Raw genomic sequence first — 16,897 nt, 5'->3', positions numbered from 1 at the left:
CTGCTAAGTCACTTCAGTCGTGTCCGACTCTGTGCCACCCCATAGATGGCAGCCCACCAGGGCTCCCCCGTCCCTGGGATTCTTCAGGCAAGAACACTGGAGTGAGTTGCCATTTCCTTCTCCAATGCATGAAAGTGACAAGTGAAAGTGAAGTCGCTCAGTCGTGTCTGACTCTTCGCGACCCCATGGACTGCAGCTTACTAGGCTCCTCCGTCCATGGGATTTCCCAGGCAAGAGTACTGGAGTGGGGTGCCATTGCCTTCTCCAGAGCAGTCACTAGTCAGTCTTAAAAATTGAATCCTGAAGGAGAATTGTAATTAGTCGAGTAACATCTTCACATACTTGAGGAAAGACTGCATCATTATTTTGAAGAAAAAAACAAAAAGCCATGCTGCCTAGTTTGGAAGTCACCAAGCACTTGACAGGTAAACAGTCTAAACTGTGATGTGCTGTAACTCTTAAAATGTCAAGACTGGACTTCCTTTGTGGTCCAGTGGTTGAGAATCTGCCTGCCAATGGAGGGGACATGGGTTTGATCCCCGGTGTGGGAAGATCCCACATGCTGAGGGACGACTAAGTCCATGCACCACAACTACTGAGCCTGTGCTCAGGAGCCTGTGCTCTGCAACAAGAGAAGCCACCGCCGTGAGAAACCTGAGCTCCGCAGCGAGAGACAGCCTGTGCAGCAAGGAACACACAGCACAACTGAAAATGATAAATTATCTCACTAACTTCCATTCTCAGTACATATTACAGGGATGATGTTCTGGTTGTGGTGGGTTAAATAAAATATGTGAACAGTAATTTCACCACTTACTTTTCACTTTAAAGCACTTCATGTACATGGCTGAAATATCAGAGAGGAAACGCTTCCACAACCAGAAGAGGCAGAAAATGCTTTCCAAGAGTTCACTGAATCCTGAAGCATGGAATTATGCTACAGGAATGAACAAACTTATTTCTCATTGGCAGAAACGTATTGATTGTAGCGGTTCCTATTTTGATGAATAAAGATGTGTTTGAACCTGTCAACTAAAAAAGATGCCCAATGTGAGAGTTGCGAGTTAAGTTTTATTTGGGGCAAAACGAGGACTGCAGCCCGGGCGACAGCGTGTCAGGTAGCATGCCAGGATCTGCCAGCAGAGGTCACGCACGACGGCAAGGCTGATGCCCTTGTTGGCTCTGGTGACCAGCGCCATGGGGGTACTGGACATAGACATGGCAGGGTGCACGGGACCCTTTCCAGTTAGTAGAGCTTACCAGGCTGGGGGCCACCCGTAGTGGGGCAGAGTGGGATGTGGAGGCCCATCACAGGCAGAAAAGCCAAGGACTGTGTTCCCGGGTCCAGTGTTGTGACTTGAGAAGGAGAACCCGCCCCTTTCCCTCCCTCCTAGGAGGGGCCAGATGTTCCAGAAGGTTCCTAATGACCACTCCTGACTGCACCCCTTCCTGGTGCAGCATCCTGAGCCAAACCAGGACACAGCCCTCTCTTGATTCCCCTCTGAGATACACTGTGGTTTGCAGGGTGGAGTGGTGAACGTCCTCCAAACAAAACTGCTTGGTGAATGGTCATTAGGGGACTAGGGATTCCTGGCAGAGGAATAAAAATCATTAGAGGTGCTGCATGCATGCACATGTAGGTCTCCAAAAAGAGGAAGGAGTAGTTACTATCTTTTGCTGGGTCCTTCAAACCCGCAGAATTGGAATGGTTGCTTCTTCCTAAGATGCAATAAAATTACTTAGGGTAACTGCTTTGAATTGCGGTGTTGGAGAAGACTCTTGAGAGTCCCTTGGATAACAAGGAGGTTAAATCCATTTAGGTCCATTCAAAAGAAAATCAACCCTGAATATTCATTGGAGGGACTGATGCGGAAGCTGTAGCTCCAATACTTTGGTCACCTGATGCAAAGAGCTGACTCATTGGAACAGACTCTGATGCTGGGAAAGACTGAAGGCAAGAGAAGGGGGCGACAGAAGATGAAATGTTGGATGGCATCACCGACTCAATGGACACGAGTCTGAGCAAGCTCCAGGAGGTGGTGGAGGACAGGAAGCCTGGCGTGCTGCAGTCCATGGGGTCGCAAAGAGTTGGACATGACTGAGTGACTGAGCAACAATACAACTACTTCTAAGGACACAGCTCTGCCTGCTCTCTTGATAGAAACTCAGCTTTTGACAATAGGTCCTGTGATTAGACTTTCTGTGTGGGCAGGCTATCTGACTCTGGAATTCAGTGTGTCCCATATTGAGGGGTTGTTTATGAACCTCTAACTGTGCAGGGTCATAATTGGAATGTTGCATTTAAAAGTTACATATCCCTAGGTTTGTTGAAAGTGCATACATTTTGATTTGTCTTAGGTCACAGTTAACAACTGGTTTATCACATGGGCTTTATTTTTCTGGAACTAAGGGTGCATGATCATTGTGATTCCACTGTCCATTTCCAAACTAGCAGGTGTGATGCTGACTGTTGGTCTAGACATTGATGATCCTCTGCTGTCATATGGTGTGGGGTGTGGGGGAGGAAAATAACAGACTAGTTGAAGGCCTACAGTTGTGAAGTCAACCTGACTCTTCAGGAAGGGCCCTGCCTTTGCCTTCAGGGGCTGTCCCTTTTTACTTCCCCAGGGCTGACAATGAGAGGTGGACAGTGTCAGGTAACCATGACAGAAGGGGCATCTGTGCAACACGGAGCTTCTGTGAAGAGGCGATGTGGCAGACTGTCTTTGGGGCCTTGGGGACCCAGACGTAGTTCTGGGCAGCAGGAAGCTTCTCATCAAGGCCCTGGGTGCAGCTGCGCCCCTCTTACAGGGAGGGACTCATGACATAGGACACTTGGCACCTCCAATGTATTTTCAGCACTATCACCGATATCTGGACAATTTACAGCAATCCTATGACTGTTCTCTTCATTCTACAATTTAGGGGATAGAGTAGATGCGGGATTTTGCTCAAGGTTGCACAGGAAAGGGCAGAGCCAGGCTGTTTCAGTTCAAAGATTTTAAACAGAAAACTTAAAGCATAGTAAGGTGGTCACCCAGGTGTCCTCCCATCTAGGTTCAACTGTTATGAATATGTTACTCTAGTTATGTGTTCCACGTCTGTGTGTATTTTGCAGAACCATGCTAATGTTGCAGACCTCCTGACACCTCATCCCACAAAAATGACACATTCACCCTGAAGAGGTTTGACAGAGATCTCTAATACCCACCCATTCTCAGTTTTCCCCATTGTCTCAGATTCTTGTAGGATGTTATCTTTCATACCAGCACCCCCTCACATTTCACATCTACATTGCTTTTTTTCCCAATGAGTTTGGTGTTTACAGGCACCAGAGCAGATGTTTTCCCTCACGGTGTGGTCCATGTTATACTAGAGGCTGGTCAGCTAAAGCTGGCAGACCCAACATGGCCATGCTTGTTGGCTTATATATTGTCTCTGGCTACTTTCTTGGTAAAAGAGAGGAGGTGAACAGTTCTCACAGAGACCACTTGAACCTGAAAACTAAAAGTATTTCCCATCTGGCCCTATTGATGATAATTCTTTCCCCAAGTAGTACTCTCACTTTCCTTGACCTACATTTTGGTCTGTTAGACTTCTGAGCTGGTTCTGCATATAATCAGTTGGAACAAACAGACATTTATAAAGAACCATGTATTCATCTATTGATGTTTATTCATTATTTGTCATCCATTCTTCTTTTATTCCCTGGGATCACATAAGAAATCACAAAAGATCTCACAGAATAGTAGCCATTTCAAAGTGGCTTTGAAATTTACATAGAGGTAGGCACACTTGATTTTTTTCATGGGGAGATATTTTGAACACTGTATTTTCTTAGTCTTATCAGGACAGGTAACCAAGTGGGGCCTATGGGTAGAACTCAGGCATGCATTGCCATTTTGCAACTTTTTTCTCATGGATAAACTGTCCATGAGGCCCCTCGGCATCCGAGGGCAGAAGGGCCAAGTACACGGGGGTCTCTATTCCTTCTTCTGGGCTTTTGGGGGCTTTGGATCCCCCCATGTCGGTTCTCACCCACCCTGGGCAGCAGGCATTCAGGAGGATCTTGTTTCCTCATCTCTGCTCACTCAGTTTCCTGGCTTGGATTCTGGACAGGGCCATGATGCCAATTTTTGCCACTCCATATATATTACTATCCGGCCAGCCCTCCTTCCTTGCACCCTGTTCTTTGTGTCTTCCACAAACTTGTTCATGAGCCCCACCAGCTCCTCCTCTGTGATGGTCTCACTTCTCAATTTCTGCTGCAGTTCAGGGCTGCAGCTTTCAAGAGCTTTGAAGGCCCATCCGCTAGACATGTTCACCACTCTGCCTAAAATGCAACACAAACCATTACTTGGGAAGGTATGTATGAGAATAATGAACACCCAATTTGCTGAGATGTTGGACTCGATTACCACTGGAGAGCCAGGTACCAGTTTCCTACAAGATGAATTTAGACTGCATCTGTGAGTGAAGCATCCACCTGCAATGCGGAAGACCTGGATTTGATCCCTGGGTTGGGAAGATCCCCTGGAGAAGGGAACGGCCACCCACTCCAGTATTCTGGTCTGGAGAATTTCATGGACTGTATAGTCCATGGGGTTGCAAAGAGTCGGACACAGCTGAGTGACTTTCACTTCACTTCACTATGAGTGAAGGGCATTAGACAATCTTGTAACCTGCCCTAACCATGATCCTAGGGTAACTAAAGAGAAAGACATGGTATAATGGGGAGGGCAGTCCCCAGATTTCCATAAGAAAATGAAAATGGTATATCAAGGAAAGAGCTCCAAAGGTTGGAGGACTCCTTGCTGCACTCAGGAGCAGACAGCATCTTTTTCTCAAAGGCCTCCTCTGGAACCAGCTGAGGACCTTAGGTCACTTGGGCAGGGCTCTATGCCAGGCCTCTGTTGACCAGCAAAGGGCTGATGGGTTTGTGGATGGCAGTTCCAAGTTGACCAGAGAGCATCAGGTTGAAGGACAGTGAAATTAACTCAGTTCACAGGGCTGAACTGATGCTTGTTTCTTTGGGTTCGGGTTTATATCAGCTCGGGAGTGGTGAATCAAGTCCTGGCTGTATGATGACAGAGGCAGGCAGCAGAAACTAGACTATTTAAGGGATGGCCACATGAGCATGATACTCTGGGAGTCAAATGGGAAGTTAGGAGGAATTAAAAGTACAACTACTTAAGACTCATTAGAAGAACCACTTCCAAAATTGGAAGGCAATTGGAACCACTGAGTGTTTTCAGGTGTGCTCATTTGAAGGGCTTCCTGGCCCTATGAAAGTGAAAGTTGCTCAGTCGTGTCTGACTCTTTGCAACCCCATGGACTATACAGTTCATGGAATTCTCCAGGCCAGAATACTGGAGTGGGTAGCCTTCCCCTTCTCCAGGGGATCTTTCCAGCCTAGGGATCCAACCCAGGTCTCCTGCATTGCAGGCAGATCTTTACCAGCTGAGTCACAAGGGAAGCCCAAGAATACTGGAGTGGGTAGCCTATCCCTTCTCCAGTGGCTCTTCCCAACCCAGGAATTGAACTGGAGCCTGGCCCCATGAGATGAGTGCAAATGGGGGTGCTGCAGGAATGGAGAGACGGGATCCTTGTTCATCCATGCCTCTCCCATTCCTGCTGTATCTGACAGCATGAGAGAAGAAGTCTTTGCCTGGTATGAGTCATATTCTTTGAGCCAAAGGATTGGCACAGAGCAGGTGAGTTGCAGGTAGTAGCCCTGGGAAGGTAGAAAATGTCCTGATGAGGTGGGATGCTGTCTGTGGGCGCGGCTCCATGTACCCAGCAGTAGATCCTTGTGCCCAAGTTGTATTATGGTACTGGAGCAGAAGACACTGCATGATTTGGACTGATGAGGTATATTCCTCAGGCCAGGGAACACACTTTCATGCTCAGAGTAGAGGTTTGATACAGAACTGGGACAGGAAATGAAACTCTGGTTGTCTCAAACATTGGCTTACAGAAATTTGTGAGCTTATGCCCACAACCAGCATGATGGGAGCCTTGGAAGAAGCCCCCGGATAGATTCCTCTCTCCTCTGGGGAAGAAGGGGTGTGGAGGATGCCAGGGTGACTCTACAATCTTTTCCCTACTTAATTTCAACCTTCGTTTTTCTGGCTATACTATAGTTCTGGGACCCATCTGCAATTTATGATCTGGAAGTCAGGGGATAACTGATATGCAAGAAAGTTAAGTATAAATTTAACTTTTTTGGTTAGAATTCCGAAAGGCCCGATGAAATAGACTGTGTCTTCACCTATCTGGCCAATTTGCAGGAACAGCAACCGCAGCTGTATTGTCTAGTCAGCAGCTGAGAGAGGCCACCAGTCTGGGCCTGTGTAACCCGACCTGTGTGATGGGGGTGGACTAAGGGGAGGCACTTGTTAGGCGAGTATTGCTGAGGGCAGTCAGCATGAGCAGTGACGGAACTTAACATCCCTCTGAAGGATGAGAAAGTATGGGTAAAAGTCACGGCTGCCCATAGCAACCTTCAGCTAAATGAAAGCACTCTTTTGGTCTCTGGGGAACCAGCTGCTGACAGATGAGCTTCTAGAATTTAGAATTTCCTGGGTTTGTTACTTGCCTAACGAAATAGAAAAATCTATTCTGAATGCAATTAGACCATTTTTTGGGGTGGGCGAGGTCTTCTCCCCTTCTCTTACCTTAGAAATAGAAGAAGAAATGTGGAGGACAGGCATTTTCCACTGTCACTGATATTCTTAAGCCCATTGTGGGTGAGATAATATCTGATGACAAATAAAAGATTTGTATGTGTCCTTTTAGCTCTCTGAAAAGCTGTAATTCCGGGAGTACAATTTGAATAAGAGGGACATTCTCAATATATTCAAATAAAGCAAAGGATTCTTATTTTAGTATGATGCAATGCACTAAGGCTTCTGTGCAGAGCTGCTGCTGCTGCTGCTGCTAAGTCGCTTCAGTCATGTCCGACTCTGTGCCACCCCATAGACGGCAGCCCACCAGGCTCCCCCGTCACTGGGATTCTCCAGGCAAGAACACTGGAGTGGGTTGCCATTTCCTTCTCCAGCGCATGAAAGTGAAAAGTGAAAGTGAAGGCGCTCAGTCGTGTCCGACTCTTAGCGACCCCATGAGCTGCAGCCCACCAGGCTCCTCTGTCCATGGGATTTTCCAGGCAAGCGTACTGGAGTGGGTTGCCATTGCCTTCTCCCTGTGCAAAGCTAGAAGCTCCCAAAGGAAAGCAGTTTCAAAGCAACTAGCACAGATTGGGAAGGGCATGTTGACCCTAAGGGTTGTAGCAGAAGGATCACATATTCTTGTTATTCAGAACCATAGATAGGGTGCTGTGCCCACCCGTGTTTAGTAATCAATTGTAACATATGTCATTCTGATTTTGTTACTACTAATAAACACTGTTATAGTGATAACTCCAAAAAAAAAAAAAAGTTGATGAAATGTGGAGAGTGGGGGGAAGTGAATTGAGGATGTTTAAATGGGTTATGCAATAAGAGACATCAATATTACGCTGAGAGCAGGAGGTGATAGCCCCTTTTAGCTCACTTATCCCAGATGCCTGACAGAGTGAAGCTCCCTGCAGTCAAGGTCACTCCTGCTTTAGGACCTGCCAGAGTCAAGCATGGATGTAAGAGGTGGAGTATAAAGAAAGCTGAACACCGAAGAATTGATGCTCTTAAACTGTGGTGTTGGAGAAGACTCTTGAGAATCCCTTGGACTGCAAGGAGATCCAACCAGTTCATCCTAAAGGAGATCAGTCCTGAATATTCATCGGTAGGACTGATGTTGAAGCTGAAACCCCAATACTTTGGCCACTTGATGCGACGAACTGACTCATTTGAAAAGACCCTGATGCCGGGAAAGATTGAGGGCAGGAGGAGAAGGGGACGTCAGAGGATGAGATGGTTGGATGGCATCACCGACTCAATGGACGTGAGTGTGAGTAAACTCTGGGAGTTGGTGATGGACAGGGAGGCCTGGCGTGCTGCCGTCCATGGGGTGGCAGAGTGGGACACGACTGAGAGACTAAACTGAACAGGTAGAAAGGCCGGAAGTCCCCAAGTGCAAGTGGCAGACATTTTTTTTTCCTTCTCTACAGAAAATTAAAAGAGGCATATTTTAATTCTGTGCTGAGGACACCTGGTTCTGCCTTGAGGTAACCAACGTGTTTTTCTTATGGAAATGTTTTTCTTAAGCTGTATTAATAAAACTATGTATTTGCTTTGGAATTTACCTTTCTTCAAATGGTGCCGCCTGTTGCCGGTTTGGGGGGGAGCAGGGGGTCGGGGATGACGCACCTCCTGCCATGCTATCTCAAAAGTCATACTGTGGGGTAGGGGCCTGGTGAAACTCCCGCAGCCTTGAGGCGTCTCTCTTATCTGATTAATAGTTTGCTAAGAGACAAAACACCTTGTGAAAAACTAGCAAGAGAGCACTCTTTCTGTCCCCTTCTGCGTCTATGTCAAAAGCTTGCACTATCTCTATTATACTTTAATAAGACTTTGCTACATAAGAAGCTCCAGGTGTCAAGCCTCCTCTCTGACCTGAATTGAAATCCTCTCCTGGGGAGGTCAGGAATCCAGGCATAACATGGGGCTCGCAGCAGCAACCTTTCAGAAGGGTCACCATCCCTGCCTCCACCTTCAGACCTGTGGCTTAGAGATTTAGCACAAGAAAGGGGAAAAGGTAGAACATAAAAACCAAGAGGTCCAAAGTTCCTCCAAAAGGATGGGGTTTCTTTGAACCAGAGTGTAGAGGCTTCTCAGGTGGCTCTAGTGGTAAAGAACAGGCCTGCCAAAGCAGGAGACATTGGAGTCTTGCGTTGGATCCATGAGTGGGGAAGGTCCCCTGGAGGAGGGCACGGCAACCCACTTTAGTATTCTAGCCTGGAGCATCCTGTGGATGGTGGTTAACAAAAAAGACCTAAATGCAGGGACACATTGCTTTCATGAGTTGACAGACTCAGGTAAAATGTCAGTTGTTCTCATATTGCTGTATGATTTAATGCAATTTCAATCAAAATCTTAGTAAGTTTTTTTTTTGTACATACAGACTAACATTCGAAAATTTATGTGCAATTGTAAAAGAACTAATATAGCCAAAATATTTTTGGAAAAGAGAAATACGCAAGAATTATTATGATGCTAGAATAATCTTGACGTGGTACACAATCAAGAGAGAGGCACACCTCTGTAAAATATCAATTGCCCATAATTTTGTGGTCAATTTTACTTTAAAAAGTCTTTTTAACAAATGGAGTTGAAAAAATTGGACATTAGGACATCTATCTTAGATAAATGAAATTTTATTGTTACATGAAAACCCATGCACAGATGTTTATAGCAGCTCTGTTAATAATTTCCAAAAGTTAGAAGTAACTTAGATGTTGAACATAGTCCTGTTACAGCCTGGCTAATGGCTGAGAGCTCAGAATTCAAAAAAAGCGGGGACCACAATGATATGAGAAGGGGACGACAGAGGATGAGATGGTTGGATGGCATCACGGACTCAATGGACATGAGTTTGAGCAGACTCCGGGAGCTGGTGAAGGACAGAGAAGCCTGGCGTGCTGCAGTCCATGGGGTCACAAAGAGTCAGACAGGACTGAGTGACTGAACAACAACAGTTTTTGATATCAAAAACTGGGTCTATTCATGAGGAAAGGGAGGAGAAGATTAGGAAGAGGGGTGGGAGGGTGATGAAACCTAAACCATTACTTTTATTTCTGAACACTTAATGATATCATTTTTATATTCACTGAAAATGTACATAAATGGCTTCATACTCTTAACTGTACTACTGTACTTTCTGTCCAAGGCCCATTTTCTTCCTTCTTTGAGTAAAAAACAAAAAGTGAAACCTGTGCTAAAAAGCAATTAGGAAGAGACTGGCAGCTTTGACTAAATCGTTTGCCTCAGTAAGTTTGCTAGAGAAAGTTAAGGATAAGAGCCCTTTTTGGTTCAGAACAGGCCACAAAAAGTACCCTTCAAATGACCTGAATTAACTTGGATCAAGGTCAATCTGTGGACCAATTTATGCTGTGCATGTGTGTGTTAAGGGGCTTCAGTAATGTCCAACTCTGTGTGACCCTATGGACTATAGCCTGCCAGGCTCCTTTGTCCATGGGATTCTCCAGGCAAGAATATTGGAGTGGGTTGCCATTTCCTTCTCCAGGGGATCTTCCCCACCCAGGAATCGAACCCAGGTCTCCCCCATTGCAGGCAGACGCAGGCAGAGGCTTTAACCTCTGAGCCACCAGGAAGCCCAGGAACCCACCTGGCCCCTACTTCAATGTAAACATTACAGTAGTTTAACCCAAAGGAATATGAATTTGTTTTGTCCAGAACACTGAGCACACTGAAAGGCAGTTATCGGATTACAGAGATGTCTACTAGCCATGCTAAGGGCTTGGACTTCACTTCAGGATTTTTGGGAGGGGCAGTGAGCTTGCTCAGAAAGCAAGAGACTCAGGAAGGGCAGGGGTTCCCTTAGAAGGGTTTACAGTTGTCTAGAAATGACAGCTGAAGGCCTGTGTGTAAAGCTGGGATGGAGGAGAAGGCTGGAAAGAAACTCAATCAGACAACTCTTCAGTTCAGTTCAGTCGCTCAGTCGTGTCCAACTCTTTGTGACCCCGTGAATCTCAGCACGCCAGGCCTCCCTGTCCATCACCAACTCCCGGAGTTCACTGAGACTCATGTCCATCGAGTCAGTGATGCCATCCAGCCATCTCATCCTCTGTCGTCCCATTCTCCTCCTGCCCCCAATCCTTCCCAGCATCAGAGTCTTTTCCAATGAGTCAACTCTTCGCATGAGGTGGCCAAAGTACTGGACTTTCAGCTTTAGCATCATTCCTTCCAAAGAAATCCCAGGGCTGATCTCCTTCAGAATGGACTGGTTGGATCTCCTTGCAGTCCAAGAAACTCTCAAGAGGCTTCTCCAACACCACAGTTCAAAAGCATCAATTGTTCGGTGCTCAGCCTTCTTCACAGTCCAACTCTCACATCCATACATGACCACAGGAAAAACCATAGCCTTGACCAGATGGACCTTTGTTGGCAAAGGGTCTCTGCTTTTGAATATGCTATCTAGGTTGGTCATAACTTTCCTTCCAAGGAGTAAGCATCTTTTAATTTCATGGCTGCAGTCATTATCAGCAGTGATTTTGGAGCCCCCCAAAAATAAAGTCTGACACTGTTTGCACTGTTTCCCCATCTATTTCCCAGGAAGTGATGGGACCAGATGCCATGATCTTCTCTTTCCGAATGTTGAGCTTTAAGCCAACTTTTTCACTCTCCTCTTACACTTTCATCAAGAGGCTCTTTAGTTCCTCTTCACTTTCTGCCATAAGGGTGGTGTCATCTGCATATCTGAGGTTATTGATATTTCTCCCAGCAATCTTGATTCCAGCTTGTGTTTCTTCCATCCAGTGTTTCTCATGATGTACTCTGCATATAGGTTAAATAAGCAGGGTGACAATATACAGCCTTGACGTACTCCTTTAGGACCTGTTAAATGACAACAAGTGGGCAGGCAAGGTGACCTCCGGGTGCCTGGTGGGTGAATGAGGTTATCAGTGACCAAGATGACTCAGGGAAAGGATGAGTCTTAGGAAATATGTGTTTTCGATGGGGCAATTCAGGGGAGGAAGGGGGAAATCTGGAGAGGACAGAGAAGTAAGAAGACAGAATGTGTGCCTGGATCTGGGGATTTTCTAGGCGGTGGGCAGACTGTGGTGGGGGTGGGGGTGTGCTGACGCACTGGTGGTGCAGCCCCACTAGGCTGCGCAAGAGGCGGGCAGGGGGCAGGGGAGGTCGGGGAAGGACTCCTGAGGGAACTCCCCCTGTGCTGGGCACAGAGCAGCTCAAGGGCCTCTTGAGATGGAAACCTCTGAGCTAAGATGGGAAAGAGAAGAAAGAGCCAGATGTGCAAATAGCAGGTGGACAGACAGCACCAAGGACCTGGGCAGTGTGTGGAGGGACCTCAGGGTGCAGGACACCCGGCTGGGTGGAGACACGGTGGAGGCCAGGGAAGCTGAGCAGGAGCGGCAGGGGACCTGTAGATGAGGCCAGAGCCAGGTGGGCCCAGATCTTGCCAGAAGCACTGCAGTCTGGGCTCCAATCAGACTCACCTTGGGGCTTTATCAGAGGCAGGAGCTCTGTGCACACAACTCTGGTGCCAAAGAAGTTTGTTTTCAGAGTCACCTCTGCTTGAATGTGAAATGGTGTGGTGTCAGCAACCTTCAGGAGAAAAGGAAAGTGGCGTGAATAAATAGTACTCATGTGGTGGTATTCCATAAGAAGATACAAACAATAGTAAAATTGGTAGTATTATGCCAGCGTGAAGTTCCCAGTTTGAGAATGCCTTATAGTTTTGTAATAAGATGGCACCACTGGGGGAGGCTGCACCATGGGTGAAGATATGGGACCTCTGGATCATTTTGCAATCTTGTGGTTTATGTAAGATTGTATTAAAATATAACCCAGCTGCCCAAAGTTCAATCAGAAAGAGGCTGCGGAACTACCAGGAAAAGGGGCCCAGGATTCTGAGCCAAAGAAACACAAAGTTCCCTCTGGCTAGAGCGCATATTCCCAGATCCTTACCTTTGAAGGCGATGCCCTTGTGGGCCCTGGTGACCAGTGTCATGCGGGTGTTGGATGACATAGCTGAGGGCAGGGGCGCTCCAGGTGCTTGGGTGGAGTGCGGAACTGACCCAAAGTCACCGGCGGCACGCACTGTGGAGGCCGGTCCACGGGCAGAGAAGCCAGCAAGAACTGGCTTCTAGGCTCCGGCACTGTGATTTGCAGAGAAAGAGGCTCCGGTCCCCAGTTTTCCCTTCGTAGGAGGGGCAGTCTGCTTCTGAAGGTTGAGAAACACCGCATCCCGAGCGTACCCCTCCCCGTGTTGTGCCCACTGTAGTTGATGCCACCTCTGAGCCATATATGAGCCAAGCGGTGGTCTTCGGGGATGGAGAGGGGGTTTCCCCAGAGCAAAACCAGACGGTGGTGAGTCGAAATGGTCTGAAGATTTACTGCAGTTTGAATGAAGAAACTAGTGCAGGAGAAACCCCAAAGGAGAAAAGCAAGTGCTGACAATTTTGTTGGGCATGCGCCTGTCATCCTCCGCAAAATGAGGATGCTTGCTTTTTTCTTGAATACAGTGAAATGATTTCGACATAGTACCTGCTTCTCAGGACCTAGATTCACTTCCTTGCTTCAGAGAAACTCAAGAGAGGGATTGAGAGAGCAAAGGTCCCAAGAGCAGGTTTCCAGGTGTGGGCCGGGTACCCAGCTGTGTGGGATCCCAGTGTGCCCCAACGTGGGCGAGAGTGTTTATGAAACTCTCCTTGTGTGCCAAGCCTCTTGCCTCAATGTTTTTAATTTATCTTGCATAACTCCTGTGGGTGCTAAGTGTGTAATTTTAGGTTTGTCCAAGGAGGATACATGTATGTTCTTTTTTGCTCTCAGTGAAATCTGTGCTCACAAAGGTCAACTGAAAAAGAACCAGTCTCCAAAGTGTGTAAGGGGTGGACAAACAGAACTCTCCCACCCACCTTCTTTAGTGCAATTTCAGTGCGTTTAATCCAAGTGTGTTTGATTAACGACTTTCAGATTTATGCAGAGCTGCGATCTCACCATGACTCAGCCTTTCCCAAGCACAGCTTGGCTGAGCTGCCAAGGATGGAGGCAAAGGTTCAGAAGATGCAAGGAATGTTTACTAAAGACTTAGAAGAATTACAGAACAGACAAGCAGAGATGAATTAATACACTAGAAGGAATAAGTAGCAGAATAACAGAGGCAGAAAAATGAATAAATGACCTACAGGATAGATTGGTGGAAATCCCACTGCCTCAGAACAGAAGATAGAGGAAAGAATGAAAAGAAATGAAGACAGCCTAAGAGACCTCTGAGACAACAGTAAACACATCAACATTCGCATTATAGGGGTCCCAGAAGGAGAAGAGAGAGAGAAAGGACCTGAGAAAATATTTGCAGAGCTAATAACTGAAAACTTCCTGAACAAGAGAAAGCAAATAGTCAACCAAACCTAGGAAGCACAGTGTCCCAGGAAGGAGGAGACCTTGAGACGCATAGTAATCAAACCAACAAAAATTAAAGAGAGAGATAAAATATTAAAGCAGCAAGAGAAAAATGACAAAAACCATACAAGGGACTCCCATCAGGCTATCAACTGATTTCTTAATAGAAACTCTACAAGCCAGAAGAGAATGGCATGATATATTTAAAGTGATGAAAGGGAAAGAACTTACAACCAAGAATATTCTACTCAGCAAGACCCTCCTTCACATTTGATGGAGAAATCAAAAGCTTTCCAGACAAGCAAAAGTTAAGAGAATTCAGCACCACCAAACCAGCTTTACAACAAATGCTAAAGGAACTTCTCTAGCCAGGAAACAAGAGAAGGATAAGACCTACCTACTGAAAATAAACCCAAAACAATTAAGAAAATGGTAATAGGAACACCCCAAAAAGATGTCCTTTTCATCATAGGAGACTGGAATGCAAAAGTAGGAGTCAAGAGATACCTGGATTAACAGGCAAATTAGCCCTTGGAATATAAAACAAAGCAGGTCAAAGGCTAAAAGAGTTTTGCCAAGTGAATGCACTGGCTGTAGCAAACACCCTCTTCTAACAACAGAGAAGACTCTACACATGGACGTCACCAGACGGTCAATACCAAAATCTGATTGATTGTGCTCTTTGCAGCCAGAGATGGAGAAGCTCTATAGAGTCAGCAAAAACAAGACCGGGAGCTGACTGTGGCTCAGATCATGAACTCCTTATTGCCAAATTCAGACTTAAATTGAAGAAAGTAGGGAAAACCACTAGACCATTCAGGTATGACCTAAATCAAATGCCTTAATGATTATACAGTGAAAGTGACAAATAGATTCAAGGGATTAGATCTGATAGACAGAGGGCCTGAAGAACTATAGATGGAGGTTCATGACATTGTACAGGAGGCAGTGATCAAAACCATCCCCAAGAAAAAGAAATGCAAAAAGGCAAAATGGTTGTCTAAGGAGGTCTTAACAAATAGCTGAGAAAAGAAGAGAAGCAAAAGATAAAGGAGAAAAGGAAAGATATAAGCATCTGAATGCAGAGTTCTAAAGAATAGCAAGGAGAGATAAGGAAGCCTTTCTCAGTGATCAACCCAAAGAAATAGAGGAAAACAATAGAATGGGGAAGACTAGAGATCTCTTCAAGAAAACTAGAGATACCAAGGGAACATTTCATGCAAAGATGGGCTCAATAAAGGACAGAAATGGTAGGGACCTAACAGAAGCAGAAGATATTAAGAAGAGGTGGCAAGAATACACAGAAGAACTATGCAAAAAAATCTGCATGACCCAGATAACCATGATGGTGTGCTCACTCACCTTGAGCCAGACATCCTGGAATGTGAAGTCAAGTGGGCCTTAGGAAGCATCACTACGAACAAAGCTAGTGGAGGTGATGGAATTCCAGTTGAGCTATTTCAAATCCTGAAAGATGATGCTGTGAAAGTGCTGCACTCAATATGCCAGCAAATCTGGAAAACTCAGCAGTGGCCACAGGACTGGAAAAGGTCAGTTTTCATTCCAATCCCAAAGAAAGGCAATGCCAAAGAATGTTCAAACTACCGCACAATTGCACTCATCTCACATGCTAGCAAAGTAACGCTCAAAATTCTCCAAGCCAGGCTTCAACCGTATGTGAACCATAAACTTCCAGATGTTCAAGGTGGATTTAGAAAAGGCAGAGGAGCCAGAGATCAAACTGCCAACATCCACTGGATGATCGAAAAAGCTAGAGAATTCTAGAAAAACATCTACTTCTGCTTTATTGACTACACCAAAGCCTTTGTCTGTATGGATTACAACAAACTGTGGAAAATTCTGAAAGAGATGAGAATTCCAGACCACCTGACCCACCTCCTGAGAAATCTGTATGCAGGTCAAGCAGCAACTGTTAAAACTGATCATGGACAACAGACTGGCTCCAAATTGGGAAAGAAGTACATCAGGGCCGTATATTGTCACCTTGCTTATTTAACTTATATGCAGAGTACATCAAGCGAAATGCCGGACTGGATGAAGCACAAGCTGGAATCAAGATTGCTGGGAGAAACATCAAGAACCTCAGATATGCAGACGACACCACCCATACGGCAGAAAGCAAAGAGGAACTAAAGAGCCTCTTATTGAAAGTGAAAGGGGAGAGTGAAAAAAGTTGGCTTAAAGCTCAACATTCAGAAAACAAAGATCATAATATCGGGGCCCATCACTTCATGGCAAATAGATGGGCAAACAATGGAAACACTGAGAGACTATTTTTTTGGGCTCCAAAATCACTGCAGATGGTGACTGCAGCCATGAAATTAAAGGATGCTTGCTCCTTTGAAGAAAAGTCATGAGCAACCTAGACAGCATATTAAAAAGCAGAGACATGACTTTGGCAACAAAGGTCCATCTAATTAAGGCTATGGTTTTTCCAGTAGTCATGTATGGATGTGAGAGTTGGACTATAAAGAAAGCTGAGCGCCAAAGAATTGATGCTTTTGAACTATGGTGTTAGAGAAGACTCTTGAGAGTCCCTTGGACTGCAAGAAGATCCAACCCATCAGTCCTAAAGGAAATCAGTCTTGAATATTCATTGGTAGGACTGATGCTGAAGCTGAAATTCTAATACTTTGGCCACCCGAAGCGAAAAACTGACTCACTGAGAAAGACCCTGATGCTGGGAAAGATTGAAGGGAGGAGGAGAAGGGATGACAGAGGATGAGATGGTTAGATGGCATCACCAACTCAATGGACATGAGTTTGAGCAAGCTCTGGGAGTTGGTGATGGACAGGGAGGCCTGGTGTACTGCAGTTCTTGGGGTCAGAGAGTC

General features: G+C 45.9%; 1 pseudogene; it reads right to left on the bottom strand.

The window, feature by feature from the left end:
- Positions 1-3,870: 3,870 nt before the first annotated feature.
- Positions 3,871-12,884, bottom strand: LOC129644554 (carbonyl reductase [NADPH] 1-like; annotated as a pseudogene).
- Between the last annotated feature and the right edge of the window lie 4,013 nt (positions 12,885-16,897).

This window comes from Bubalus kerabau, chromosome 2, assembly GCF_029407905.1.
Source record: "Bubalus kerabau isolate K-KA32 ecotype Philippines breed swamp buffalo chromosome 2, PCC_UOA_SB_1v2, whole genome shotgun sequence".
Lineage (NCBI taxonomy): Eukaryota > Metazoa > Chordata > Mammalia > Artiodactyla > Bovidae > Bubalus > Bubalus kerabau.
Note: the sequence above shows the minus strand (reverse complement) of the source record. Positions and strands in the feature narration are given on the sequence as shown.